An 18,826-nucleotide genomic window follows, 5' to 3' on the forward strand; every position below is an offset into this window, starting at 1 on the left:
TTTTATATCCTTTATCAAATCGTTTAAATACGTTGATTCATCTTGGTTTAATAATGAGTCAAGTACAGTCTCATCTGATACATAGTACAGACCTACTTCAGTATCTATTTATCTAATATACAGCATGATTATTTTCAAATAATATCGCATTAAATTACGCAATTTTTTTTGCGGCTAAATTCAATAAGTTATCATAATAAGAAATAATCTATTTTTCGTTCTTTTTTAATACCAAAATAAAAAAAGTATGTCCTGGGCGTATTAAAATATTAATTCGATTATAATGTTACAAACAAACGTGATAAATCCTTACAAATCTCAAATGTGAAAGTTTGTTTGTTTGTCTGTCATTCACGTCGCAACAGAGCGATATTGTAGTATTATTATTGTGTGTGGAGATAGGTTAGATAGTGATATAAGCTACACATTACCGTGCTGAAAGATCTCGTTGCCATGGAGATTTCTTTATTCTACGCGGACGGAGCCGCGGGCGTAATACTAGTTAAAAATATTATAATGGCTTCATTCAACCCAAAAACTCAAATGTATGCATTACAAAGCATCTAAACAACGCTATAAAGAAACAAACGAGAAATTTATGTTAATTTTCTTTGAACTATGTTCTAGTAAAAATTTCATTGTGTCTCATTATAATTGCGTGACGATATTCATACAAATAATTAATAACATACTTCCAAAGAAATAAATATGTTTTTCATATAACAAATTGTCTAAAAAAAAATCATGTTCAACGTTAAAAAACAATTTGGGTAGCGTGCTCGCGCACATCCGCACCGCTCGGCGGATACGCGTCGAATGGAATATTCGGAACGGCCGGCGATGCGCGGGCGCCGGTCTACGCACTTTCACTATACGCGTGTGTGCGTGTGTAGGTGTGGCTGTGTTTTTTTAATTTGCCCCACATTTGATACTTACATCATAACACTTGCATTGATCTCTGCTCACTGCAATGTCACTTATGTAATAGTATTCGTTAGTTTCATTTAATTATCGTATATTCAATGATGATCTATTATTTTTCAATCATTCCATAAAATGGAGGTCCTAATTCGACTGCATATTTTTTGTTGGTTTGTAACTCGATAACTCCGTGGGTTTTCAACCGATTGGCGGGATTATTCTTGTGTTAAATAGGAAATTTATGTTATTCGATGTCATTTTAGAATTTGAAGTGGACTTCCAGCCCCCTTCCAGGGAACTAGGAGATTTTTTATGTAAGATCGTATTTAATATCGTTAAAAAACCATACAATATTAATATCCATCATCTTAAAGATTGGTATAGCATTCCATAGCTCTTTGTAGTTACGAAGGTAAATAAGAGAATATCTATTCATAAACTACGTAATATGAAAGCGTATGGTAATCGAGGAAGTATCTATTAGTGCATATTTTACAAACAAACTTCAAAACACACAGTTTTATTTGAAATAAATATACCTTCTTTACTTGTATCATTTTATTTCAAATTTTTTTGTCTGTTTCATTGACCGTAATGTTTATATTAAATATCCTTTCTTTGAGGAAACAGCTCGTTACGCCATTTTTAATTTTAAATTTAAAAACAATAAAAAAAAAAATCAAAAATATGCAGAACATCTTACATGTTTTGTGTTGTTGTTGTTTTGTTATATACGTTAGTTGTTTTAAATTGTAAAACAGTAACTAGACATTGCATTTTTTTATTTATTTATTATAATGTTATTCAAAAACTACGTAATAACTAATGTTTTAGATTACAATTTAATGGGACCACATGGGAGGCACCAGCTTTCAAAAAAAGAATCACAGAAATCGATTAACCCACTAAACATTATGATATACCAAACAACAAAATATAGTCGAATTAATAACCTTCTCCTTTTTTGAAGTCGGTTTCATCCCATTCGCCATTAACTAAGGGACCATAAAAAATCTGTGAATTAAGGTCAACGCCCTCAGCGCAAGCCAATGCACTCTGCGTTGAGTTGAATGCAACTAAAAATTTTGATAAGTGACACTAAAATGGATGTTCGAGTGTTAATTAATAAGGGAAACTCACACAGCGATAGTGTTTGGTACTTGTAGATTTTAATGTACGTACATACTGCGAGTGTACGAGTGTGAGGCAATTATATTTATCACATTAATCTATCATTTATTTATTTATTACAGAATCACACTACACACTAATATTATAAATGTTAAAGTTTTTTTGGATGTTTGCCTATCAATCACGCTGAAACTACTGAGCGGATTTTGATGAAATTTGGTATACAGATAAGGTATGAGGTGACTTGGGTGACAGGATACTTTTATCCCGACTCTCTCTTTGGATAAAACAGGAATCTTGATAGCGGAGCCCAGATAATTATAAAACTGAAGAGTTTTTGTTCGGGTTAATCTTCACTACTGGAACGATTTTAACGATTAAACGGTTACTTGTATAACAGTCGAAGGGTGACAGCTGAAGATTTAACATTCAATTTATGCACAAAAGGACCATCAATGTGCTTCACTGAAATATTAAACACATAGTCAAAGTTTATATTTGTCGATCTACTATCCACAAAGAAAGGATTTATTCCCATATGTGGTAAAGGTACCTATAAATAAATAACAAATAACAAATCTACACTAATATTATAAATTACCTTATATTTTTGTATGTTTGTAACGTTTTCATACGAACCACTGGACTGATTTCAAAAATTCTTTCAATATTAGTACGCTGCAACTTCACTGAGTGTCCTTGCTTGCACATGTACCACGAGCGAAGCCGAGGCGAACAGCTAGTAATAGATACACAAAAACAAACAAAGAATTGAAAAGTGATATAAACTCTTTTACAAACGGTAAATGAAGTATTATTAATCCGATAATACGAGCATTGAAGTTAAATGAAATGTTAGTTTTTACGCAACATTCACAATGTTACATACATACATACTTATTCATTATTGCGAAATAATATAAATCATTTATTGATTGTTATTATTTAAGTTTTCTATCATAGACATCTGTAGTAACAAAATTTTTATTTATTTTTATAGGCTGTAGTTAATATTACATTTTGAATACAATTTCATTATTCCTTTAATAAATATGCATTCTGCTTCTGGTAAAAGTCAGAAAATTATTAAAAACAACATAATATACACAATGATTGTACTTTAGGTTTTCGAAGCTAGCTCCTGATTAAATAAATATCGTGAAATCTTTCTTAAAAAACATGCATATGGAGGTCAATATTGTCTATATCCCAATCTTGCGGTTCTAAAACCCTTTGCCTATAATATTATCTATTCAATATCGTTAGAGTAAGAAGTGCAAGAAAATTATAAGATTTAATCTATTTAAATTCATGGTATTTAATTCCAAATTGATCATCTGGCGCCGTTATTAACATACTTTCAATAAAATAAATAAAAATAAATATTAATTTAAATGTTCAACACACTTTCTAAAACTCATAAATTACTAACACCAATTTACCATTGATCGCTTTTAAATACATTATCTGTAAATAACAATAACTACATGTATTTCTATAACAATACCACAGATAACATAATACTAGACAGTACTTAAATATTTTTAAACAACTAGCTGCACGCCCCGGCTCCGCCCGGGTAGTCATTTATCGTAATTGAAATAATATAAACTATCCTATCTCTCAAGTTGGATCGAACTGCACATGGTGTGCGAATTTAATTATTATCGGAAGTGGTTTAGGAGTCCATTGAGGACAAACATTGTGACACGAGATTTATATATATTAAGATTTCAAGTATGAAAGCATATTTAAAAAACAGCAGAGTACCAGGAACACATAAGTGCACGTAGATTGTTGGTAAAATCATCGCGAAGCCCAGCTTCCTCAACGTCCGTCACCGTTTCCTCGAGCCCCAAAAACCCATTTCGAAATCGTTGCGTCAACTTGAACTAGAACCGATACCGGCTTCGCACGTTCCACTTTCTATAACATTTAACTAAACCGCCAAAAAATAATGTCTTACATAACCCAGCGAGTGGAACATTGGGTCTCTGGGTTTGTTATGCAATGGTATTGCGTAAATGTGAAAGTCAGTCAGCTAGCTTCCGCGCGTTATGTAATAATTCTCGTCTTACTGACATACTTTTCTAAATCTTATTGGCCGTTTGGCTTTATGGTGGATTAGCGAGGAAATATCATAGGTTTGTTGTTAACATTTCAATATACCCAAAACGTATATATACTGGGCATTACATATCATAATTCGTTGTAAAAAAGGTCACTGATGCCCCTGGGGAGGAGGTACCAGTCCACAGTCTAAAATGGGACCAAATAACAAGAATTCCCTATCATATATCACGAAAATCGTCAGATAACCCCTCAAGTTCACTTGGAATTATATTTTCATAGCCTAGATGCCTTAGATATCTACTTTAAAGGATGTTTTAATATAATAGAAACTATTGAATTAACCTTTGAACTTAATTTCCGAAAAAGCATATAAGTGCATATTTATTTTATTTAGACGAATGATATGTATGAGTGTGATTTAAATAGAAAAGTACGATACCACTCGTCCATGTTTGCCGCTGAAAAACACAGTATTGAAATATGTTTGTTTGTTTCAGATCCAGCACCGGTTGGACTTCGAGTGATAATGTTCATTGTATACACCTGTAGTTAGGATATAGTTAGCAAATTCATTTTGTGATTTTAACTTTATGTTTTGCTGCATTTTGTGAAAATGACCCTTGTATTTTTGTAGCTAAAAAATGTAAGCCAGGTGGTCTTCGATGACGTCTTTAAGCAGGAGTAAATCCCGAGTGGGAGAGAGATGGCACTAGACGGCCTAACGCTGTCCTTTTTTCACATTGGACTTTTCTGCTTTAAGACTTCATCCCTGGTCATTAACATATCTGATAAATCTGTTTTCGTGTAAGAGTTTTCCAATATAACTGTAGACTTATGGGGACTTATTTTTTTTATGACCTTACTCAATCTATTTTCAAATTAAGTACTGTTTTTTTCGGGAAATAGGTTTTTTGGATTATTAATTTCTATTGCATACATATTGGGGTCCTTTTGATAAAACGCAGAATATAGTAGTCTGGTTACAAGGATGTGATCTCAAATGTGAACCAGTACTGCATCTAAGGGTGTTGGCACACGGGCAGACGCGGCGTTTTTAGCACAGTCCATACGAAATATGCGGAGTGACGGTCGTAAAACGTTAGTGTGCCACCACCCTTTGGTTTTCTTTTTGTATATTTGAGTACTATTTAGTGCTGTTTTGGTTGTCCTAATTAATATCCATTTGCAGTACCGTGAAACTTATTTTTAACGTAATTTATTCTTTACTCCTTAACACTTTTACACAGTGATGTTTTTAAAGTAAATTTTGTTTGTTAATTGGGACAACATCTAATACTATACATTATTACATAGAAGTAGGATTTACTCGAACGGATTTTAGAGTTTTACAAAAATCTATACACATTTTTTTTTACTTACATGTTTTACAATTTTATTTAAGAATTGAGAGCTCAACGAACACTGCCATTGAAGTCTCGAAAATATTTATTTTTATTTTTAAATACCCCGAAAGTGCGATGTGTTTAATCGTCAATATGTCATGTGTCAAAATAATGAACTAGATGTCGCTAGCTTCGCTCAACATTTAAATTTTTATACAATAAAGATGTATATTCGTTTTGAAATTGTAACATAGTTTATTTTAGTATTGTAATTATTGTGTAAATTGATTGTATATAATCTTGAATCGTTGCTGTTGTAAGTTCATTTCATTTTCGTCTATTTCTTGTTTAGGAAGGAAGCAGATGTCATTGCGATGGCGCAAAATAAAAAAAGGCGTAAATTACTGAGGAAAAACAATCTGCTTTCGATAAGGCTAATTTAATATTTCGTTACGTGAAAATGTCCGCAATCGACTGATACAGCAATTTTTCGTATGCCCATTTGCGGGTATATTAAAAGTTTACTTGCGACATTTTCACGAACATGAACGCACTAAACACATAATTATATGTACATAATCACGCTAAGCGCATATGGTTAGCTTGGGATAAGTGATTTTGTTGAATACTAAAATGTTTATTCCTATAAAGTACCTTTAAATTTTATTTTCATTGATGTTAAATTAGGATTAAGATAATAAAAACACGGTCTGGGCACTGCCGGATGGGAAGTACAACATGTGAAAAATCATAATAAATCTACTTAAAATCACGGGTTTGAGGCTGCTATTATATATAAATAACAGAATTTGATGCTAATCCTGTACTGCGATATATTTTATAAGGGTTGGTGATTGAAACGGGTCATGAAACATATAGTTACCATGTTGATCCTACGATCATAAAAATGTAAGACATTCGTACACTAACGGCTATGAATCCTAATGAAATTGAAGTAAAGATGACGCCGTCTGAATGTAGATGGCGCTGTAATAAAATATTTTTTCAAAGGTGTTTATGACTTCAAATATAGATAATATATTACTTAGGTGCTATATTTGGAATTGTAATAGGAAAGTGAACATTAGTGTATGAGTGTTATATACCTACTTATTATATAGTTGTTAATATAAACGAAACTCCGTCCCGTTTACATATTCTTATAAATGTTTGTAAAAATATACTTAAGAGGATTTTAAGAATATATTTTCAATACCTAAGTATACACACAATTTTTATAAACGATCGTGTTTTTATTTTAATGTATATTTGTCTAAGAAACGCGGCGGTCTGTCGTAGGTATGAAAGGCCTTTAGAAACAAAGTTTCTCCCTCTGCATTTTCTTGGCGCTTCTGTATGAGGTTATCTGTGGTAGGATCAAATTATAGACTATACAATATTTTTTATGTATACCAGCAGATATATAATTACTGTGGCGTATGGTTTATAAATTAAATAGCGCATATTATAAAATACTTCAATTACTTTTTATTTTTAATAATGACTCGATTGCCTTAATCGTAATCATATTTCACACTATGATGTTACACAGACTATAAATTTCAGTACTGCCACAGATAATTAACAAACTTTTTTTATTTGTTTTGCGACACATAACCTCATACTGCGTTATATTGTTATGTTTTTAATATTCTATCTTTTATTAAAATGGTGCTATGTTTGAAATTTTTTTTCTGTTTAACTTCAGAGCCAAAGACTTATTTGTTTTCCATCTTGTTTTATTTTATTTTTATGTCGCTTCGAACCTTTCTAAGAAAATTTTGGTGGCCTTGACAATGTCTGACAATAATCGGTTTAATTGCGTAAATGTTAAAGGTGCAATTAAATATAATAAATTTATTTAATATAGTAATTGGTTTTCTTACTCCCTAATACCTATAAAATATCTTTATGAAGTACTAGAAGCTCGTCCCGGCTCCGCCCGGATATTAGGAATTCTATTTTATCCCAAGGGAGCATTTAATCGTGATAAAAAGAATTCTATCACCCAAGTCAGCTCATACCCTGTCTGTATACCAAATACTATCAAAATCCGTTCAGTAGTTTCAGCGTGATTGAGGGAAATATCCAAACAAACTTTCACATTTATATTATTAATGTGATAGATTATAAAAAATACAGTCGAGCTATAGTGATTAGTGATTCTATAAAATAGAAGTCTAAAATGTATTAAAGAAATGAAAATAATCACAGGACGCAACGAGAACCAAGAGTTAATTAAATGAATTTAAATCATCCCATGATTCACAATCTCGAAGCGCAGACAGATGCCAAGTGACCGACCAGCGGTCAAGGGTTGGCTGAAAATATAAATCGGCACACATCTCGACTTTATATTCAACCATTATTATATTTGCGGGCATTGTTAAATATGACAATCGTTTTTTGAAACAAATATAGTTTTAGAAAGGCTTTTTAACGGATTTTAAAGGCGATTTATTCATTATATTATTAACCCGACGTTTCGAACACTTTACAGCGAGCGTGGTCACGGGGAGACTGAGATGTTACCTGTCTTGAAGGTTATACAAAAATTGTTGTTTGCAAACAACCTATTTTTCCGCACTTAATAATATAATGAATAAATCGCGTTTAAAATCCGTTAAAAATTTAGAAAATGTATAACCCTCACGTAAAATCAAACATAGGAAAATACAAATACAGTATTTATGTTACACTTTCCGTGTGTAGCTTTGGCATTTTTTTATCATTCACTTGCTGCGCCCCGCGGTTTCACCCGCGTAAGTCCGTATCCTGTTGGTATATCGGGATAAAACGTTGCCTATATGTTATTCCAGTTGTCCAGCTGTCTACGTACCAAATTTCATTGTAATCGGTTCAGTAGTATTAGCGTGAAAGAGTAATAAACACACACACATCCTTACAAACTTTCGCATTTATAATATTAAGTAGGAAGGATTATTTTAAATGTAGGAGTCGAGAACGCATCGGCACGAATTCGCCCAGCTCGCACCGGGGAAGGCACCAAACCCTATAGAAGACCAGAAGACCGGTGTGAAATTGTAGCTACTGTATTTGGTTCGGTGAGTGGGGAAGCCGAAGGACCACATCCTTTTCCTTACCGTTCCCAATCCTTTCCTTTATTCCTCTCATCAATTCTGTATTTATCCCACGTCTATTAAAGTCAGAAATCCATATGCAGAGACGTAAGACTTCGGCGAAAGACCTTATGCCTCTCCAAATGTGCGGTGGGGCGTTTGTATGTATGTATGTATCATGGGCGGTGGTAGCGCTTACCACCAGGCGAAACACCAGCTCCTAAATAGACTATGACAAAATAACGGGCAAGCTCTTGTTATCAATGGCAAGGGATATTCAAAGGATGATTGAGGAAGTCAGAGTTCCTCACCACTAAGACATCACCATACCAGTAGCACTGCTCATGCTACTCAAGCTGATCTTGTGTGTATGTGCTGCAACCAAAACCAAATTAACTAATCAAATTCAGAACCACGTTAACCAATGTCCCACTTAAACCAAGCAGTTAAAAATAACTGGCATTCCCGTCAACTTGCCAAGCATTTAACCCTGGTCTGTACGGGGCTAGTGACCCGGTGACAATAAGATTGTAAAAGTACCAAAAAGTACTGTGAATTATTGTATACTAGCTGTTCGACCCGGCTTCGTCCATGATACATATATAGCCTATGTCACTTAGTGAAATTGCTTTCTTATGGTGATAGAATTTTTGAAATCGATCCAGTGGTTTTTGCATGAACGTTACAACCATTCAAAATTTACCTCATTATAGTATTAGTATAGATTAACTGAAATCTAAATGGTCAATGACAATTGGTATTATTTGATAACTGGTGGATCGCCTGATGGTAAGCACCCATCACCGCCCATGAACATTCGCAGTGGACTGTTTTTTTAGAGGGTAAAGGATACGGAAAGGATTGATGACAGGATGGAAGGATTGGACTTGGAAGGGTGAGGAAAAGGAAAAGGTCCTTCTCAATGAAGTGTATGCAAGTGTGTAAGTGTGTGTGCATTTCTGCAGTGCTGTGCAGTTTAGTTAATATTATTGTATCCATAATTAATAAAAACTGAAAATTTATTATTTTTTAAATACTTCAGCAGTGAGCATACAACGTAGAAAATGTTAGTGTTATAAAAATGTTTTGATATGAAATTTAATGTGTTTTTAATAAAATGAATCGATCATTACTCTGCTTTACGTTTCCTTGCGGTTATAGACCGTAATGTCCGCTGCTTTAGGGTTGTCACATTGCAAATTTCCATAACTATTAATTTGTTTAAAAATATATTATCTTACTAAAATTTCTATCATTATCGGACGGTATACTAAACAGAGCTTCTGTTTTATTAAATATTTGGAAATTATAAAACTTGGCCATTACGCAATAGTGATAATATAATGGAAGAAATAAAGGTCATCAAAGTGAGAAGCTTTACCTTATTGTACTGATAACAATATTTCCAATTTATAAATATTATAACAATTCAACATGTACTGAAGTTGAAAAATATATGAAAACGAGCAGCGAAGTCACGGGCAGATAACTAGTAGTCACTCATATGCCCGTGTAGAAAGTAGCTTATGTGCTAATCCAGGCTATAATCTATATCTGTTCCAAATTTCACACAGATACGATAAGCTGTTTTCGCGCAAAAAAGTAGCAAACATCCGTAAGTTCATCTATACTTCAATCCCTGTGTTTTTTTACTAAATATCAATAGCGTCTCGTTGTCCACCAGGTTGTCAGGAAGAGATCGCTACTTCAGCGATAAGACCGTCTGTTGTGCTTTAATAGAGTTTATTTATAGAATTTATTTCTGTATGATTTGGTGCACAATAAAGTATATTGATTTGATTTGATACTTACGTTACGTTTAATAGTAGAAGGATGTTATTTAATTTAATCTCTCAAACATATCTCAAATAATATCAAATTCTACAGCTTTCTTAATATTGAAATGAATTGATCATATAAATGGGAAATAACTGCATATCGCGTCCCTACCGCATGCATCTGCACTGTATTTATACCGACCTATTTTCTAAAGTGGGATGCATTTGTGGGGCAACCCTGCGGCCCTCTCTAGTTGGGATTTCATACATGTATTTGCTTTTATGTTTTTAAACGCTGTTTTATTAGTATTGATCCCTAGTTAATATTATTAATGCGAAAGTAGCTGTCTGTCTCTTATCGCATAAACCACTGAACCGATTTATATGGTATTCAGTATAGGTATACTCTGAGATCCAAGGAAGGATATAGAACAGTTTTCATCTCGGAAATCCCATGGGTTATGGAACGATTGAGGGAAGGCTTATTTCCCTTACGAATTGAGCACGCAGGCAGAAAAGTTAGTAGTCATATAAATCTATATATATAAAATTCTCGTGTCACAGTTTTCGTTGCCATACTCCTCCGAAACGGTTTGACCGATTCCTCTGAAATTTGGTAAGCATATTGGGTAGGTCTGAGAATCGGCCAACATCTATTTTTTATCCCGATATTCCTACGGGATACGGACTTACGCGGGTGAAACCGCGGGGCGCAGCTAGTCTAATATATAAAATTCTCGTGTCACAGTTTTCGTTGCCGTACTCCTCCGAAACGGCTCGACCGATTCTTATGAAATTTTGTGTGCATATCGGGTATGTTCGAGAATCGGATAACATCTATTTTTCATACCTCTAAATGATCAGAGTAAGGCAGAACAGCGTTTGCCGGGTGCAGCTAGTCTTCTATCTATATATATAAAATTCTCGTGTCACAGTTTTCGTTGCCATACTCCGCCGAAACGGCTTGACCGATTCCTCTGAAATTTGGTAAGCATATTGGGTAGGTCTGAGAATCGGCCAACATCTATTTTTTATCCCGATATTCCTACGGGATACGGACTTACGCGGGTGAAACCGCGGGGCGCAGCTAGTTATATATAAAATTCTCGTGTCACAATGTTAGTCTCTATACTCCTCCGAAACGGCTTGACCGATTCCTCTGAAATTTGGTAAGCATATTGGGTAGGTCTGAGAATCGGCTAACATCTATTTTTCATACCACTAAAGGATAAGAGTAAGGCAGAACAGCGTTTGCCGGGTGCAGCTAGTAAATTATAAATATTCATGTCTAGATATAGATTATGAGTTATAAGGATGGAAGTTTGTAACGTATTATTTTTGAAGCAAAAACCCAAAATTTCTGAATCGGTTGCTCAAATCGTTGAACATATTTTTATCATTCTATATGTGAAAGCTGTCTCCCATGTGGTCGTATGGTTTAGTCAGATTTTAATAGGATTAAGTTTTTGTTAAAAATAAAGTTATAAATGCATTTGCACGATTATTTATCCCAACTCGAACACCTACACACCGTAAAAACTCGCAAATTGTAATAAATGGATACATTTCCAGACATACCTAGGTAACAATTCGGACTTATTAATTAATCTTAGCATCTTCTTATTCAAATAAAAATAAATTATTAATAATTAATTCTTTAAAACAATTGCTTAACCGGGAAACAAACACCCGGAAATCATAAAGCCTTGCGAATAATTAATTAATGGGGGATAAACAATGGTTGTTATTTTCCACGGCGTCAGCACGCGATGGAGTTTTTTAGTATTAATTCCTTTGCAAATAATGTAGGTCTATGTTAGAGTTAGCTTGGATCTCGATTCGGAATTTTATATACTTGAAAAAATTAATGAAGGAATGAACACTCTTCGTTGCGTCCCAAAAACATACATTTTCTTGCATTCATCATCATCAGCCCATACATGTTCCCACTGCTGGGACACAGGCCTCCTATGAGGGTTCAGGCCATAATCCATTACGCTGGCCAAGTGCGGGTTGGCAGATGTCACATGTCGTCGAACTTTTGATTCTTGGACATGCCGGCTTCCTCACGATGTTTTCCTTCACCGTTTTCAGCAGTGGTGATGTTATTCACATGTGCAGATAAATTGAAAAATCTATTTATTTGCTACACGCTCGCCCCGGTCTCGAACTCCGACTTATCGATTTTGAAGTCCGAGGTTCTCACCACTGAGCCACCACTGCTATTTTCTTGCATTACAAATGAATAATTAGAAAGAATTGTTTATTGTCAAAGAATGATATGAATGCATGATTATATAGGCTTAAATGAGGCAAATATAAATAAACTGGGCTAACTGCCCTACGAAATAAGTTGGAAACGCTGGCAACCCTGATTTTCTGATGACTTAAGCCCACATTAGGACATCCCATATGAATGTAAACTTCAGAAAGGAAGAGGGGGGGTTGTCGAATATGAGATGAGAATCACTCTATATTACCAAACGTAGTTAAAATTGAAGATAAACAAGATTTACTAGGTTATTTGTCTTTTAAAAATTGTTATAATTTTAGTCCAAAACGTTGATACAGAGATTTAAGAAGACAGTATGTTATAAGGCACATGGATCTGAAGAATCCTTTAGGATACTGAACTCATAAGTACCGTCTCTGTCCTTCTGTCCCGATGTATGCTGAAATCTTTAAAACTACGCAACAGATTTTGGTGGGGTTTCTTTTAATAGATAGAGTGATTAAAGACGAAGGTTTAATGTGTATGATAAATTATATTAATGTGTATGATATATTAAACTACACCGAATGAACGCGTGCGAAGCCGCGGGGAAAAGCTAGTTTCTTATATAATATCGGTAAAATTTGAGTTTCCTCTTCGTTAAAAGAATTAACAATACTGTTTCCTTTTATTATTTTTAATTGTTATTCTCCACTGATAATCCACTTTAAGGTTCCCTTTAATCTACGAGTATATATATACTTGATAATATAAAATCAAGAGTTTGTTTGTTTGAACGCGCTAATCACAGAAAGTACTGCACCTATTGTAAAATTCTTCTTTGTGTCTTCTCTTCTCTCTCTCTCTCTCTTAGTACCTACCACGGGCGAAACCAGGACAGACCACTGGTTAATGAATAAGTATGATTTACTATCTGCGCCCCGCGGTTTCTCATATGGACAACTTTTTATTCCGTATCCCGTAGGAATATCGGAATAAAAAGTTGTCCATATGTTATACCAGTTGTCCAGCCGACTACGTACCAAATTTTATTACAATCGGTTGAGCAGTTTTTGTGTGAAAGAGCAACAAACACACACATCCTTACAAACTCGCATTTATAACATTAATAGTATTCTTTGATATTATAATAAAGTTCCAAAGATACCCTTTCAGTCAAACCAAAAACGGATGTGATTATATCTACAGACGTTAAAGTGAAAGTTGTTAAACAAAACATCTATAACAAAGACATCTGTATTATTATGGATGATGTGTTACAGACCTTTATAAAATGATTAGCGGTCCGCCCCGGCTTCGCCCGTGGTACATATATAGCCTAGAGCCTTGATAAATTATGATATGATAACGGATGAAAGTTGAAAATTATTTATGACCTAACGACCGAAGTTACGGGCAACAGTTAGTGACATGTAAACCTATAGTAACAATAAATCAAATGGTAAAGTTAAAAATAAATAAATATGTATGTGTGAACAGTAAATAAGTAAAATCCACAAGATTGTATGAATTTCTTTTATATGTGTATTCACACAATGAGTCTGTGTTGAATCAGAAATATTAATAGTTTCGCGTGATGAAATTCGTTTACGTTTCCTTGAAGTATGGTCGCTAACTTGACTCTCGAATATTCCACCTACATGAAGTGGAAGTGAGCCTACACCAAACATCAAAACAATCACATCAAAATAAATCCACAGCCACACAAGAGTGTTTATAAAAATCACAACTATGCAAATACTACCCACACGTAGACATCTACATAATAATAGAAAAATAGTTCAACGCACACATTCAAATACGAGGAAATCTCCAAAAATTCGACGCACACAAGTGCATTATTCACGAATGAACACTGACATCGAACTCTATCTATACATACAGCTACGAATCCCTCTAAAAGCGTAACCCACACATGCAAACGCACTTTAAAATGTATACTAATGTTAACACTCACACAAACGAACAATAAATACAACAAACTTCGTTTAACACACACAACAATTGGCTCTTCCAAAATTCCACACACACAGTCATCTACCAACTCCAAAACACTCGCACACATTGACAGTTTGTATTCGTTGAATGCACGTAGATGCATATCAAAGGTCTGCCCACGCGCACACATGCAATATACGTTTGTGTGTAAGTAGGTCACAGAGATAGGCGGGACACGTGGAGAGCTAGCCCTTTTTTAGTGAGTCCTTTTCTATTTATTACATAATATTATGTTGTTTTAGTATTAATCTAATAGCAAGTTATGTCTCATGAAAACATTAATGGATTAGTATATTTCTATACTATTTCACCATAAGCTATAAAAACCTTTCATATTTATATTAACAAGTTTATTGATGACTAGCGGTCCGCCCCGGCTTTACCCGTGGTACATATGTAGCCTATAGCCCTCTTCAATAACAGGACTATCTAACACTGAAAGAATTTTTCAAATCGGACCAGTAGTTCTTGAGATTAGTGCATTCAAACAAACAAACTCTTCAGCTTTATAATATTAGTATAGATAATCACTTTTAACAAAAACTAAACCACCACCAAATTGTCGGCAATTTTCAACAAATGATTTATAAAAGAATCATCAAAGTCGGTTCACCCAGTCGGACGTTCTCAGGCAACAAACAAAAATACAAATGGAGACTCTCCTCCCATTTGAAGCCGGTAAATAAAACAAAATTACAGATAGGTAATTAAACTATTTCCTATTTGTCTAGGATCCGGAAATCACTATCAAAAGGGCTACAATAATTATTATTGTTTTGGTCATTAAAGTTAATAAAGCAAAAAATTTACACGAGAAAATATATTTATAAAAAGCGATAAGGAAAAAACGTTTTCCTCAATAATCGCTTTAATCAATTTTTATTCGATTGTATTTATAATAGACACTATGGATGACCATTAGAAATACAAATTATAACTACGTAGAATTATAAATATACTAAAGTAAACGTCACAAATAAATATTGACTCAAATTGATAAAAATTATTACTCTTAAATTTTATGTGAATTAAATTAAAAAACAGATTTTCTAATTCAACTGTTATATAGCATACATTTATTAAGTATTAAATCGTCTGACCAAAATAAATAAATATTACTAAGCCCTTAGCACAATAATAAACGCTCTGCGCGGGCGCACGGGATGACATGAGATCGTTCACCCGGCCCTTTGGCGGGAAATCGACTTTTCATGCGTTTGAAAAATTCTGTGTTTTTATCAATAGTCAATTATGAAGTTATTTATTTCTTTTCGTATTGTGAGATATTGGTGTGACTTGTACTTCGGAGTATTATATTTATAATTTAGAAAAAACATACTTAAATATCAGTACTTCATCAAAATGACGTTCATATTTTATTCTATTGCATTTACGTAGTAACTATTAAAGTATCTGTGGTTGTTTTGAAGAGTAAAGACAAATGGACAAACACAATATTTACAATTACTTCGCCCCGACTTCGTCCGTGGTACATGTACCACACACATAAAGAATTATTAAAATCAATTTAAACACAATTCTTAATTCGATTAGTTGCTTGGAGTGGGGCTTTTTCAAAAATCGTTTTCATAAAAATGGGCCTCGTGATTTCCTGTATCATTTCTTGATATTTCTCATAGAATTTTCGGATTTTGCCTATAGTTTAATAATTATTTTTTATATTTTATTTCATTATTAAACGACCACAACGCTACTAAATATTATACATAATCTAAATACGTTGTAGTCAGTCGGTTAAGTAGATTATAACCCGCGAGTAGACTTAATAAATACATCAATTACATTTTTATTTGTCTAGAGGTAAGAATCATATTTGAAACTCAAATCCTCGACGCTTCCTATCGAATACAAAGAGAGCGAGATGTCAGACAATTTTACTATTAATTTATATTACAAAAATTCTTTGAATATATAATTTTTTTCCTGCCTTCTTTAAAAAAAGCACAATGAAATTCCTTCCTAGGGCTTAGGCAGTTTGTTTCCTAGTAGAATAGTATAATATAACTAGCTGCACGCCCCGGCTCCGCCCGGGTAATCATTTATCCTAATATAAATAACTAGCTGCACCCGGCAAACGCTGTTCTGCCTTACTCTTATCATTTAGGGGTATGAAAAATAGATGTTGGCCGATTCTCATAGATACCGGATAAGCACAAAAAATTTCATCAAAATTGGTCAAGCCGTTTCGGAGGAGTATGGCAACGAAAACTGTGACACGAGAATTTTATATATATAGATATAAACTATCCTATTTCTCAAGTTGGATCGAACTGCACATTTATTATAATCAGTTAAGTGGTTTAGGAGTCCATTGAGGACGAACATTGTGACACGAGATTTATATATATATAGATTAAGATATTCCCAGTAGTAAGTAAGTAATTTCATTATTTAGTTAAACTGTAACTAGTTATGTAGTCTTGTCATAATGCTACGAAGTATATTGGGACTGTATAAATATAGAAGAGCTGGAATTATGAACGGCTGCGATATTTGTCAAAGCGTCCTTGGTACAATTTTCATAGAACTCTTGGGCGTTTATGAACGCCTGGTAGTTTACGGTACAGTTGGCATATTACAAAAAAGTGTAGAGTTTGCAGTTTTTTTTTTTCAATTTATTGAATCCGTTTTGTTGTCAATTGCATTATTATTTTGAATTATCTTATTATTTACTAGCTGCGCCCCGCGGTTTCACCCGCGTAAGTCCGTATCCCACAGGAATATCGGGATAAAAAGTTGCCTATAATATGTTATTCCAGTTATCCAGCTATCTACGTACCAATTTCATCGTTTATACATCACTCCTTTTATAAACGGTTATTTTATTTAATCATGGGTTACTTCTTTAAAAACTGTTTCTTTGTCCTAGCATTGCTAAAATTGGAGTGTCCATAAGTTTTCTTTTCAATGTTAAAAGAAGATATTAAATAACATTATGAATATAACGATGCTTATACATTTCTATATAATTGAAGTGTTTTATTTAATTTTAGAGTTTAGAATTTTCAAAGCCATTCGAGGTGAACAGTTCAATCAACAGAAACAGTTAATGTTTAATTTAATTGTAAAATAAAAAATAGACATTGATTGGGACATGATTTTAAATTAAGGGCACCACCAGATTTCAAAAAAAATTCAATCATAAAAATCGATTCAACCAGTAAAAAGCAGTGAAAAGATGCAGTAAGAAACAATAAAATACAGTTGATTTAATAACCTTCTTTTTTTAAGTTGGTTAAAAACGGGATCAAGTGACAATATTTTATCATACACTAAAATAATAATGCTAATCGGTTACAAACTCACGGAGTAAACGAGTTATAAAAAAAAATCATTCGAATTGAGAACCTCCTTCGTTTTTGAGAATGTAAATGCTTATCTTCGCCTAATTTTATTAGTAACTAGCCATAATATAAACAATTAAAATACAATTACAAAAAATAAAGCTAAATAAATTATTGTACATACATTCAAATTCCAGAAATAGCAAGAACTTTCGCAACAAACTTATTATCTCGGTTGATATTATAAAATCGGAATTCTAGCCCGCGTAGTGGGATTTAGAGTGGGGACTAACGCCGCCAACCTACATTCCTCCCCCCATTTTAGCGCAAAGATATGAAACTTCACAGATGCTGTGATACTACATTTAATTCGCAATATAAAACCTGGCCTGTACAATGAATAGTTGATTGAAAAAATGCGTTTTTTTTATACTTAAAAATAGGCTATATTTTGGTTAAAGATGAAAAAAAATTCTTATAAAATATCTTATAGCATCTCTTATTCTTCTGCACTAATCGATAAAACATCATCATGATCATCATCAGTCCATATATGTTCCCACTGCTGGGACACAGGCCTCTATGAGGGTTCAGGCTATAATCCACCACGCTGGCCAAGTGCGGGTTGGCAGATGTCACATGCCGTCGAACTTTTGATTCTCGGACATGCCGGTTTCCTCACGACGTTTACCTGTGTGTGTGTTTGTTGCTCTTTCAGGCAAAAACTACTGAACCGATTGAAATGAAATTTAGTACGTAGACAGCTGGACAACTGAAATAACATATAGGCAACAAAAAAAAAAAAATTTCCCGATATTCCTACGGGATACGGACTTACGCGGGTGAAACCGCGGGGCGCAGATAGCATTTCGTATTCATCATCATTTCATAATACCTAGTCTTGCCATAAATATTGTAATAAAGAAAAAAGAAAATTGTTAACTGCAAATAACATTTATTACTT

General features: G+C 33.7%; 1 protein-coding gene across 1 annotated transcript in view; it reads left to right on the plus strand.

The window, feature by feature from the left end:
- The window catches only part of LOC119836972 (CCAAT/enhancer-binding protein-like), a 24,848-nt gene extending 17,511 nt beyond the window's left edge, over positions 1 to 7,337 (plus strand). Inside the window, exon 2 of the mRNA XM_038362447.1 lies at positions 4,623 to 7,337. The gene's annotated coding sequence lies outside the window, so the exon portion shown is untranslated. The remainder of the gene's footprint in view (positions 1 to 4,622) is intronic.
- Positions 7,338 to 18,826: the final 11,489 nt, after the last annotated feature.

The sequence above is a fragment of the Zerene cesonia genome, chromosome 26 (assembly GCF_012273895.1).
Source record: "Zerene cesonia ecotype Mississippi chromosome 26, Zerene_cesonia_1.1, whole genome shotgun sequence".
Lineage (NCBI taxonomy): Eukaryota > Metazoa > Arthropoda > Insecta > Lepidoptera > Pieridae > Zerene > Zerene cesonia.